Below are 13,528 nucleotides of genomic sequence, written 5' to 3'. Positions count from 1 at the left end.
AGCAGGCCAAGCAGCATCATAGGAGCAGAGAGGCTGACATTTCGCGCGGGAGCAGAGAGGCTGACATTTCGGGCCTAGCAGAGAGGCTGACATTTCGGGCCTAGACCCCGAAACGTCAGCCTCTCTGCTCCTATGATGCTGCTTGGCCTGCTGTGTTCATCCAGCCCTGCACCTTGTTGTCTCGAAAAATAACTGTGCTTGATTTAATCACAATTTAAGGAGATCTGGTGTATCCTTGCAGAATACATTTAGGTGAAGAGGTGAGAAAGAAAGTATTTTAATTAGTTTGTTAGTTCATTGGTCTCAGTTTGATTCCTGCTCGATCATTTGTTTGGTGCATGAGTGAAGAGATTATAATTGTTGGGACCTAAATAGTGAGCGTGCTTTGCAATGTCCATCCTAAATTCAGTAACCAAAGTGATTCACAGTTCAACACATCACTAATACTAAAACGAGTAAAAGGGAAAGTAATGCAAATCAGGAAGTAGACAAATGGAGCAGAAATTGTTCCTTAAATAAACATGGCCCAGAATTTAATTAATCATTTATTGCACTTACCATCGGATAATGTTGTGACCAGCACGTCCCGGGTAGAGACACCTGCTCCATGTCTGTTAAAAGCCAAAACTCGCAAGCTGTACTTGGTGAACTTTTTCAGTCCTTCAAGTTTGTAAGTAATAGTATCCACATCAATGCTCTGAAACAGGGTACAACAACACAGTGCATTATGAAATGGACAGGTGGTGGCATTGTAACTAGACTAGTAAATCCCAGGCTAATATTCTGGGGACATGAGTTCATATCCCACTTTGGCAAATGATGACATTTGAATTCAGAATTAAGAGTTTGCCGAATGATGACCATGACCCCATCTGGTAATCTGTTGTTTTTGCCTGGTCTGGCCTACATGTGACTCCTGACTCACATAAATTTGGTTGACTCTTAACTGCCCTCTGAAATAACCCTAGCAAGCTAGCCAGTCAAGTGGCAATAGGAATGGGTAATACACATTGGCTCAGCCTGTGATGCCCAAACCCAGTGAACAAAAAAAACAACTACTTAAATAACACATATTTCATCCAAGTGTGAGGTTCAAAATTCTGATGGCATTTGGTTATACAAGTCGACTTTATTAATGGTATTCTCTTTAAAAGTAAGTGCTGATCAATAATAATTCTCAGCCTGTGTTTACTTTGGTTTATCGGGAGACAAAGGTGAAGAGAGGTGCAGCACAGCAGCAAAGGTGATAAGCACAAAATAGAGAAATCAATATGAACCATATGTCTGGAAAACTCAGCAGAGTTTCCATTCTGGAAATTCTACACATAACCCTATACCACTGAGACAGTATGATGGCCATTGAGTTATCATCAATCAGTCACTGTGCTTATGATCAATAAGTACCAATAAAGATCACAAGCAACGGGAGCCTGTCTTCTGTTTCTTTTATCTTGAATTGTCCATTAAAGTGAATGACCTTGCGCCATCTCATCAGCAGTGGCAGGGAACTGATCTCCCGGTTCCTTGAAAAAGCAGGAGCTGTGAACTCTCTGACATTTGAACAGAATTGATTTCTTTCTGCATCTTATTGCTTTCCTTTGGTATGAAATGCTGCTTCAAATTGTAAACATTTAAAACTATGCACCCCGTCTCCCGCAATGAAGTGACCAGAAATTATCAAATTAACTATTTGTCTTCATAACACAAATGTAAAGCAGTCATGAGCAAAGATTCACAGCATGGTTACAGCACAGAAGGAGGCCATTCGGCCCATGGTATTTACACTGGCTCTCCAAATGAGCATTTTACTCAGTGCCATTCTCCTGCTTTCTTTCTATAAACCTGCACATTCATCCTTTTCAAGTAACTATTTAATTCCCTTTTCAGTGCCTTGATTGAACCTATCTCTGCCACACTCTCAGGCAGTGCTTTACAGACCCTTATAACGATTAGTGACAATAAATTCTACAGGGAATTTGGTGGATACCTCAGACAGCGTTTAGAATGTGGAACTCACTATCACAAGGAGTGATTGAATTGAATAGCATATTTAATGGGAAGCTAGGCAAGTGGAAGGAGAGAAAAAAGCTAGAAGGTTATGCTGATATATGTGGAAAAGCTGAGCCAAGAGGCGGTTCTGATGAAACATAAGCACTAATGTGTTGTAAATGATTTGCTGTTCTGTTCTACATTCTGTGTAACTCTGTGTGAAAGAGTGGATTTACACTACAAATGTAGCATTGATTTAATTTGGTGTCTTCCTTACAGACTTGCTGTTAGAGGGGGAGGGATTGGAATTTAAAAATTCTTCACTGTATTACTTGAAAAGTAGCACAGCATCTAGCATTATACACAACAGGATCATAAAGAAAACATAACAAATAGCTGAAACAACAAGGTGCAGAGCTGGATGAACACAGCAGGCCAAGCAGCATCATAGGAGCAGAGAGGCTGACGTTTCAGGCCTAGACCCTTCATCAGAAAAGGGGGAGGGGAAGGGGGTTCCGAAATAAATGGGGAGAGAGTGGGAGGCAGATAGAAGAGGGATAGAGGAGAGGATAGGTGGAGAGGAAACAAACAGGTCGAAGAGGCGGGGATGGAGCCAGTAAAGGTGAGTGTAGGTAGGGAGTTCATCCAGCCCTGCACCTTGTTGTCTCGGATTCTCCAGCATCTGCAGTTCCTACTATCTCTGATTCAACCATAACAAATAGCTGCAGGACTACACCATTTGGCTCGTCGAGATGGTTTCATCATGCAATATGATTGTGGCTGACCTTGAGCCTCTCCTGCCTTCTCCCAGCATCCCTTGATTCCTTCTGAGTTCAAGTATTCTGTCAACATTAAATATATTCAACAATGGAGCATCCACAAACCTTTGGGCTGTTGAATCTAGAAGATTCACAACCCCTTGTTCTGGACACGGGAATGATGTTCAGATGGCTTTCCCTTTTTCACCTCTCGGCTAATGGGAGAAACATGTGTTTTAACAATTTGACAGCTGTAACTCTCAAGAACAGAGTGATAGAATCGAATGGAGAATATAGTGTTACAGCTACAGAGAAGCTGCAGAGAACAATCACGTCTAATATATGAGAAATCTGTTCAAAAGTCTGATAATAGCCGGAAGACAGTAGTTTGTCGGGAAACTTGGAAGTGTTGTACTTTGCATTCAACTGTTGACCTTGTTCTTAGATGTGGTACAAGGTTCTGGATTTGGAAGGTTCTGTTGAAGGTGCCCTGGTGAGTTAATTTAGAGCATCTTGTAGATGTTACACTCTACAGCCATTGTGCATTAATGGTAAAGACAGTGAATGCTGAAAGTGGTGGTTGCTTTTGGGGAGACAGGAGGCAACTTGTTCACTATAGAATTTCTTGCCTGCTCGTGTAGCCATGGATTTTATGTGGCTAGTCCAGTTCAGTTTCTGTTTCATGGTAACCCATAAATGTTGATAGTGGAGGATTCAGTGATGGCAATGCCATTCAACATTAGGGCACTATGTTAAATTCTCTCTTGTTGGAAATGGTCAATGCTTGGCACTTATGTGGTGCAAATTTTGTTTGCCACATATCATGCCAAGCCTTTATATTGTCTAAGTTTAGCTGCATTTGAACAGATAGCTTCAGTAACTGAGAAGTTGTGAATGATGCTGAACATTGCGTAATTATCAGCGAACATTCTCACTTTTGTCAAAAGTTAACAAACATTCCTATCACAACTTGGTTTTGAAAGGTGGCCATAATATCTGCTTTTCCACTGTCTCTACAAATGGTCTCTGGATGCTTAAGTATTAACATACAATAATGTTTGAGTTTCGCCCATTTGCATCTCCTTGTGATAGAATGGGTTGTCTTAGAGTCTTAGAGTCATGGAATTGTACAGCATGGAAACACACTTCAGTCCAACTTGTCCATGCTGACCAGATATCCTAAATTAATCTAGTCCCATTTTCCAGCATTTTGCCCATATCCCTCTAAGCCCTTCCTGTTCATGTACCCATCAAAAGCCTTTTAAATGTGATAATTGTACCAGCCTCCACCACTTCCTCTGGCAGCTGATTTCATACACGCACCACCCACTGTGTGAAAATGTTGCCCCTTAGATCCCTTTTCTGTCTTTCCCTTCTCACCTTCAACCTATGCCCTCGAATTTTGGACTCCCCTACCCTCGGTAAAAGACCTTGGCTATTTCACCCTATCCATGCCCCTCATGATTTCACTCCAGGGAAAACAGCCCCAGCCAATTCAACCTCTTCCTCTAACCCTGGCAACACACTAGTAAATCATTTCTGCAACCCTTTTATGTTTAATGACACCTCATACACATTCCGTGGCATTCCATTCAATAACCAAAAGGTCTGCAAACCCATTGTAAACAAGCTTTTGCAGTTATTCGGACAATGGCAGTAGTTAAATCGACAGAAAAGACTGATTACATTTTAATGCCTTCTCAATGAAATGTCCCAAAAGGTTGTTTGCATTTTAATTTCCTGTCCAGACAATCAGACTGACTTCCAGCCTCATGCAGTTTCATGTATACTGAAGGACAAGAACAGAACTCACTTGACCTTGCAGATTCAAAGCAGATTCTTTATTTTGCCCCAGCAATAAAGTGTCCCTTTTCAATATGCTCATGAGTATAATTGTGAGAGCATAACATGTTTAAATGAAGACATTTCTCCTCATTTCAGTCCTCAATGATTGGCACCTTATCCTGAGACAGTGTTCTAGATTCTCAATAGCCAAGGCAACCTACATCCCAGTAACTTACCTGTCAAGCCCCTGAAGGGTCTTGAATGGTTCTATGAGATCACGTCTCATTTTTCCAAACACCAATAATCCTGTTACTCCAGAAAGATCTGTGATAAGTTCATCGATCTCAATGGGAGTGGTTTGGTTAAAGGAGAAGCAGAGACAACTTAGAAAAATAAAACAGATTTGTTTGAAGAAAATTTAAATGACCAAGTGTTTCTCAACTGCCGTGAAAAATAAATATCTGCACACATGGTCGCCTAGACTTTTTTTTAATAATAATAATCATTCTGTTAATGGGCTTCAGTAACCCAGAGTTACATTCAATCTTTCCACTGTCTGTTTACAATGACTAACTTGCAATTAATATGCCAGTAACATTTCTGGTATTGTTTATTATTAGCTGGAGGTTCTTATTAATATATTGCCTGGATTATGAATCTTATTGCACTGGATTCTAAATTGCACATAAGTCTTAATTCATGAGCAATGGAATCTCTATTGTACACACACACCTCCCTCTGGTAACAAGACTGCAAGCATGAAATGGAATGCCGGTGGTAGATGATTATATTTGTATGGAGAAATATTCCTTTCGTAATAAATAGGGACTTAAGCACCCTGAGTACTCAATGACTTCCTAAATTGATTAATACTTTTCTCCATCTGTACTTGATGTTTTCTTAAAATCTGTAGCTGGGCTTAGTGAGACAAGATGGAGAAGACACATGTGTGATTTTACCAGAAGCATCTCACAGTGTGTACTTGAACTTTATCATCTGGATAATTTTGTTACATTTACCCATTCATAAAGTCACAACCAACTGCAGAATGGGCAAGTGTTTCTCCAAGCATTTATCATTGAGATGGGGAGGTTGGGGGAGACAGTTATGCGCCACAATCAAAAGCTCACTCTCATCATTATGCTAACCACTTTTTATATGATTGTGGATCAGAGTCTGCGGCTCCACGATTGGACAACTCAGCTGCTGCAGAACCCACACCACCAGAATGGAAGCAAATCCCTCAGACTCAAGGGTGACTGCCAAGGAAGAGGGTTGTGCATGTGTGCTACAAAACAATGGAGAAACTTTAGCATCTGCTCTTAAATGCAATAAACATTACACCCTCCCCTCACCCTATCTTCTGCATAAAAACCTTTTACCTAGCTACCATCAGTTCTGAAGAAGGATCACTGAACTCGCAACATTAACTCTGATTTCCCTTTACAGATGCTGCTGGACTTGCTGAGTTTTTCCAGCAATTTCTGTTTTTGTTTCTGATTTCCAGTTTCCGCAGTTCTTTTGGTTTTTTAATTAATGCAAGTAGTTTAGTTTGTTGGTCCAAAGTTGTGATATGTTTTGAACTTCTAAATACTTAATTACTGGTGCTATTTTAAAGGGTGTGCTTACTGGTCCAGATCTTCCGTGGAGTGGCGATTATCATCTGATTGCCATTCTGCTCAAACAATTCAATACCACAATGCTGTTCTACATTTCTTACTGGGATTTCCATGTCCAGCTCCTTCCCAAATACCAAGACACTCAAAGTGCTCCAACACAGCACTCAAAATACTGCAGATTCTGGAAATGTGAAATCATAGCAGAAAATGCTGGAGAAGCTCAGCAGGTGTGGAGAGAGAAACAGAGTCAATGTTTCAAGTCTGATCTGACTCTTCATCAGAAGTTCAGAGTTCTGAAGAAGAATCAGATTAGTCTCGAAATATTGCTCTCTCCACAGATGCTGTCAGACCTGCTGCATTTCTCCAACATTTTCTGTTTTTATTCTATCATGGTGCTGTAGTGTTGTGGAGAGAAGTTGAGGAATACTGTTTTGCAGCTAGTCCCATAAAAAGGAGGAACATTTAATGGACCAGTCTGAATGTTAGTGAGTGGGCGCATGAATGGGTCGGGTGGGTAAAGTTGGTGTGGTAGTAGGTAAGACTGTGGATGAAATAGTAGGCGGGTGAGGTGACAGAAGGGTGAAGTAGTCAGAATGGGTAGAGTGGCATGGAGTTTGAGGTTGTAGGTGGATGAGGTGGGTTAGTGGGTTGGGAACTCATCATTTTGGTTTAAAGAGCTCTTCAAAGTGTTGGGGTTTCTTTCCAGTGATCAGAGAAGGCAGTCAGGAGTATGGGGGTCAATACAATGTAGGGAGAGGGTCAGGCTGAGATCAGGTCAGGAGATTGGGGCTAGTTGGAGTTCAGGCCATGGAGTAGTCAGGATTCAGATGGTATTGAGTCACATTGAGTTGGGGGTAGTCAAGGGCTACCCTTTGTCAGTGGTCCTTAATTGTGGTCCTGTTTTCAAGATGAAAATTGGGTCCAATGATGTCAGCATAATCCAATCTACAATTTCAAGCTGGAGTCTGAGTTGAGAGGACAAGGACGGAGTGGAGGATGAGGAAGGTGGAGGAAGGTTGAATCAGCTGAAAATGTTGCAAACGAGGCCAGAGTGTGGGTAGACGGGTCAGAGATGTTGGTAAATCTGCTCAAGCCAAAAGGGATCTTGATCAAATGGTTCAATGGGTTGAAAAATGGCAGATGGAGTTCAATCTGGATAAATATGAGGTATTGTATTTTGGTGCATCAACCAGGAGCAGGACTTATACAATTAATGATAGGGCCCTTGGTAGTGTCGTAGAACAGAGGGACCTCGGAGTTCAGGTACATAATTCTTTGAAGTTTGCGTCACATATTGACAAGGTGGTTAAGAAGGCATTTAGCATGCTTGGCGTCATTGCTCAGTCCTCTGATTATAAGAGTTGGGAAGTCATGTTGAAGTTGTATAGGGCATTGGTGTGGCCTCTTCTGAAGTACGCTGTACAGTTCTGGTCACCCAGTTATAGGAAGGATATTATTAAGCCAGGGAGCATCCAAAAGAGATTTACGAGGATGTTGCTTATATGGAATGTTTGAGTTATAAAGAAAGGTTGGATAGGCTTGGAGTTTTGCCACTGGAGCATAGGAGGTTGAGAGATGACCTTGTAGAGGTTTATAAAATCATGGGAGGTATAGGTGGGTTTAATGGTAGGTGTCTTTTACCTAGGGTGGGGGATTTCAAGATGAGGAGGTACAATTTTAAAGGGAGAGGAGAGAAGTTTAAAAAAGACATTAGGGACTTTTTTTTACGCAGTGGGTGGTTCACGTGTGGAATGAACTTCCTAAGGAAGTGGTGGATGTGGGCACAGTCACACCATTTAAAAGACACTTAGATAAGTACATGAATGTGAAAGATTTGAAGGGATATGAACCAGGAGCAGCCAGATGGGACTAGTTTAGCTTGAGATTCTGAGATAACAAGGTGTAGAGCTGGATGAACACAGCAGGCCAAGCAGCATCAGAGGAGCAGAAAGGCTGACGTTTCGGGTCTAGACCCTTCTTCAGAAATGGGGGAGGGGAAGGGGGTTCTGAAATAAATAGGGAGAGAGGGGGAGGCGGATAGAAGATGGATAGAGGAGAAGATAGGTGGAGAGGAGACAAACAGGTCAAAGAGGCGGGTTGGAGCAAGTAAAGGTGAGTGTAGGTGGGGAGGTAGGGAGGGGGAAGGTCAGTCCAGGGAGAACGGACAAGTCAAGGAGGTGGGATGAGGTTAGCAGGTAGGAGATGGGGATGGGGCTTGAGGTGAAAGGAGTGGATAGGTGGGAGGAAGGATAGGTTAGGGAGGCGGGGACGAGCTGGGCTGGTTTTGGAATGTGGTCGGGGGAGGGGAGATTTTGAAGCTTGTGAAGTCCACATTGATACCATTGGGCTGCAGGGTTCCCAAGCTAAATATGAGATGCTGTTCCTGCAAACTTTGGATGGCATCGTTGTGGCACTGCAGGAGTCCCAGGATGGACATGTCATCCAAGGAGTGGGAGGGGGAGTTGAAATCGTTCGCGACGGGGAGGTGCAGTCATTTGTCCCGAACCGAGCGTAGGTGTTCCGTAAAGTGGTCCCGAAGCCGCTTGAAGTCCATTTCAAGGCTACCGACTCCCGCAGCAACCTAGAATACACCTCCTCCCACCCACCTACCTGCAAAAATGCCATCCCCTATTCCCAATTCCTTTGCCTCTACCGCATCTGCTCCCGAGATGAGGCATTCCATTCCCGGACATCCCAGATGTCCTCGTTTTTCAAGGACTGCAACTTCCCCTCCACAGTGGTCTAAAACGCCCTCAACCATGTCTCTCGCATTTCCCGCAACTCATCCCTCACACCATCTCCCTGCAATAACAACCAAAACAGAATCCCCCTATTCCTTACATACCACCCCACCAACCTTCGGATCCAATTCATCATCCTCCGGCACTTCTGCCATCTGCAATCTGACCCCACCACCAAAGACATTTTTCCCTCCCCACCCTTACCTGCTTTCCAGAGGGACCACTCTCTCCGTGACTCTCTCGTCCGCTCCACACTCCCCACCAGCCCCACCAACCCTGGCACTTTTCCCTGCAACCGCAGGAAGTGCTACACCTGCCCCTACACCTCCCCCCTCACCCCCATCCCGGGCCCCAAGAAGACTTTCCACATCAAACAGATGTTCACCTGCACATCTGCTAATGTGGTATACTGTATCCACTTTTCCCGATCTGGCCTCCTCTACATCGGGGAAACCAAGCGGAGGCTTGGGGACTACTTTGCGGAACACCTACGCTCGGTTCGCAACAAACGACCTCACCTCCCAGTCGCGAATCATTTCAACTCCCCCTCCCACTCCTTGGACGACATGTCCATCCTGGGACTCCTGCAGTGCCACAACAATGCCACCCGAAGATTGCAGGAACAGTGTCTCATATTTCGCTTGGGAACCCTGCAGCCCAATGGTATCAATGTGGACCACAAGCTTCAAAATCTCCCCTCCTCCGACCGCATCCCAAAACCAGCCCAGCTCATCCCTGCCTCCCTAACCTGTCCTTCCCCCCACTTATCCACTCCTCCCACCTCAAGCCCCACCCCAACCTTCTACCAACTAGCCTTATCCCACCTCCTTGACCTGTCCATCCTCCCTGGACTGACCTATCCCCTCCCTAACCCCCTATCTACACTCACCTTTACTGGCTCCAACCCCGTCTCTTTGACCTGTCTGTCTCCTCTCCACCTATCTTCTCCTTTATCCATCTTCTATCCACTTCCACCTCTCTCCCTATTTATTTCAGAACCCCCTTCCCCTCCCCCATTTCTGAAGAAGGATCCAGACCCGAAACGTCAGCTTTCCTGCTCCTCTGATGCTGCTTGGCCTGCTGTGTTCATCCAGCTCTACACCTTGTTATCTCAGATTCTCCAGCATCGGCAGTTCCTACTATCTCTGTAGCTTGAGATTCTGTTTGGCATGGACATGCTGTATAACTCTATGACTCAATGACTCTATGAGAGACATTCTTCCGGATTCTGGATAGGTCAGGAGAGTAAGGGGTCGCCCCTCCACTTCTTTTCAGATGCTGATCCTTGGGATCCCCAGCCTCGCAGGATTTCCCTTTGCTACCATCCTCCACACAGACTGTACACACTCCTGTTGCTATTGGACCCCATAAATCTATTTCAGTCCATAGCTGCAAGAGAAGGAAAATCGGACCTATTTGAAAGTCCAAACTAGATCGAGGCAATAACAGATAAACACCAAAAGAACTGCTGATGCTGGAAACCAGAAATAAAAACAGAAGTTGCTGGAAAAGCTCAGCAAGTCTGACAGCATCTGTGATGAGAAATCAGAGTTAATGTTTCAGGTCCGGTGACCCTTCCTCAGAAAAAGGGTCACCAGACCTGAAACGTTGACTCCGATTTCTTTTCACTGCTGTTGCTAGACCTGCTGAGCTTTTCCAGCAACTTCTGTTTTTGCAAGAGAATAACGGATTTTCTGACTTACCAATAGCCGACCGGAGTCTTTTGAGAGATGTACTTCAGTGACTTTTGCTCGAACAGGAAACTGACCGGCACTAACTGGCAATCTCACTTTGGCAGATCATAGGAATGGTTGACACAAAAGACGTTTTGTAGCACAAATTCCTGAGAGATGGACTTTAACATTGGAAACCATTTCCTTATACAGCCATAAAACCCACCCTTGATAAGTAACTTCTTTAAGTGATTCAAAAGACTCTTTCATGAGAATTATTGGATACAAGTTCTTGTATTTGCATTGGCAGCAGGACAAAGATTTGTTATGATCCTCTGTCATTACAACACATTCAAGTAGTTTAGGTTGGCAATTCTGGATGAAATGAATGGCAGCCTGACCTCAGTTAATGGTACCAGAATCTCCACAAGGTGTAGAAAGCTGAAAATGATAGTGCTTAGTGGAATAGATAAGTGTATAACTCTAAACTCAATAAGAATAAAATGGAGATTCTGCAGTCGCTCAAACTCACTTGTTCTTTTTTGACAGTGACCTCTGTCCAAAACAGCCTGTAGCCTTGGATTGGATTGTTCGCATAAGCAGGGGGATCCCAGGAGGCCAGAATGGAGGTTGGTGAAGTGGAAACCACTTTAAAATTTTCTGCTGGTCCTGGAACTTGCACTGTTCAAGCACAGGGGGAAAAAAAAAGCATGAAAAGCACCGCAGGGTTTTTTAAAAAAAATTACAAGAACCCACAAGTTAATTTGTAATTTGTACCTGTGAAAGAAAAGAAGGAAAGGTATTCTGGACTTGCGATCACAGTTTTCATCTTAATTATCAGACATCGTCTTTCTATTTTCGTGTCTTTTTGATTCTAGATAAAATGTTAAATTGTTCAAGTATTTCCTAATTTCATTTCAGTTTTTTTAAGCCTTGACCATTTTTCAAGTGCTCAATTTTTCTTTTCCCTGTCAATTGCATGATTGGTACCGAGCAAGTAGTCTTACTCAGTAAATGATGTATACTGCACATTCGGAGAAACAGAGAGTACACTGATAATTTCCCTTCTCTGAAGCAAAATAATTCCCTTCTTTTACCCCAATGGCTGAACCCCAAACTCCTACTCTACCAATAAGGCTCATGTCTATCTCTCGTAGTAGCCTGAGGCCAGCCTGCTAATTTCAGATCAATTATTGTAAATAAGTCTTTTCCCTGAACACTGGGAATTAATTTGAAACCCATCAAAATGATTTCAAATCATAACTGAAAAATAATAAACTTGAAGAATTTTACCCTGTGGTCTGCAATATTTTTCTTTTCTACACTTGAAATGGGCAAACCTTCATCCTTGGTCAATTGAACTATACAGTCCTACAGCATGGAAACAGACCCTTTGGTCCAATTCGTCCATGCCAATCATGTTCCCAAACTAAACTAACCCACTTGCTGGCCTTTGGCCCATGCACGTCCCTCCAAACTTTTCCTATTCATGTACATATCTAAATGTCTTTAAAACATTATAACTGCACCTGCATCCATCACTTCTTCTGGCAGTTCAATCCACACACAAAGCACCCTGTGTAAAACAGGTGTCCCTCACATCCTTTTTAAATCTTTCTCCTCTCATCTTAAAAATATGCCCCTTAGTTTTGAACTCCCCTATTCTAGGGAAAAGACCTTTGCTATTTACCTTATCTATACCCCTCATGATTTCATAAATGTCTATAAGGTCACCCCTCAACCTCCTTCGCTCCAGTGAAAAAAGTCCCAGCCTATTTTTATAACTCAAACGTTCCATTCCCAGCAACATCAGGGTAAATCTTTTCTGAACCCTCTCCAATTTAGTAGTATCGTTCCTACAGCAGAGTGTGTAGAACAGTACATAGTACTCCAGAAGAGGCCTCAACAACATCCTGTACAATCTCAACATGATGTTGAAGAATGAATGAATGAGACATTTTTTCCACTGATGGTTATACTGTCACACAAACAAATAGCTTTCTCAGTAAGTACTCTAATCAGCAAGAAGTACTGAAAATCCAGATGGATTGAGGAAATTTTGAACACAAAAGTAGGTAATGTTTTGCAGCAAACAATAAACTTTGATTTAATGTGTTATGTCGATTCTATAAAAGCAGTAGCAGAAAAAAAAACAAATCCAAACAAATTCTAAAGGATTAAGCATGCAAGCAATCAACTCTAATCAGCATAATGAGGGAAATAGATTTGTGACTGAAACACGTATGAATTTTCAATGAGACATTCACTCGAATCACGTTGTACTTTCCCTATGCTACGTTGTTAAAATATTACCGGAAAGGCTAATTTCCAGTAGCTTGCTCTTCATACAATGTGGTGCACTTTGGATGTTAATAAGATTACCAGCTGGAATAGTAATAAGCTATTTAAATGTTGGACTCTGCAATACTGGTGAGCAGAATTAAGTGTGAATTAATGGAGGCTTCACTGCCCAGCCGCCACTACAGGCTCTTTTCAAAAGTGTGAAGATGAAAATTATAAACAGGATTTACAGTCCCCAATCTCATTACATACAAATTCAATCAATGAGACCATCAACCCTCTATAACTCCCAGTCTTTTAGTGAGATTTTACATTTTAAGCAGATGTGGAAAATCTGTGCTAAACTGAAGCTAATCCGTTTAGCCCCTTTTCTGATTCACTAAACACAATTTTTATAAAGTAATTTTAATAAGTATTAGACATTTCTTTATAATGTGAACATCTTAATCCTGACTAAATCAACATTTTTAGACACATTAGCACAAATTAAATTAATTCCAATCACTCCCTCACATAATTTTGAATTTTCAATTTGGAACAGAGTTCATTTCTTGGAGTGGGAGATAGTAGGAACTGCAGGTGCTGGAGAATCTGAGACAACAAGGTGCAGGGCTGGATGAACACAGCAGGCCAAGCAGCATCATAGGAGCAGAAAGGCTGAC

At 42.5% G+C, this 13,528-nt stretch overlaps 1 protein-coding gene across 1 annotated transcript in view; it reads right to left on the bottom strand.

The window, feature by feature from the left end:
- The window catches only part of LOC109934034 (disintegrin and metalloproteinase domain-containing protein 19-like), a 145,370-nt gene that overhangs the window by 84,266 nt on the left and 47,576 nt on the right, over window positions 1–13,528 (bottom strand). The window lies entirely within an intron of this gene.

Source organism: Rhincodon typus, chromosome 1 (assembly GCF_021869965.1).
Source record: "Rhincodon typus isolate 14 chromosome 1, sRhiTyp1.1, whole genome shotgun sequence".
Classification (NCBI taxonomy): domain Eukaryota; kingdom Metazoa; phylum Chordata; class Chondrichthyes; order Orectolobiformes; family Rhincodontidae; genus Rhincodon; species Rhincodon typus.
Note: the sequence above shows the minus strand (reverse complement) of the source record. Positions and strands in the feature narration are given on the sequence as shown.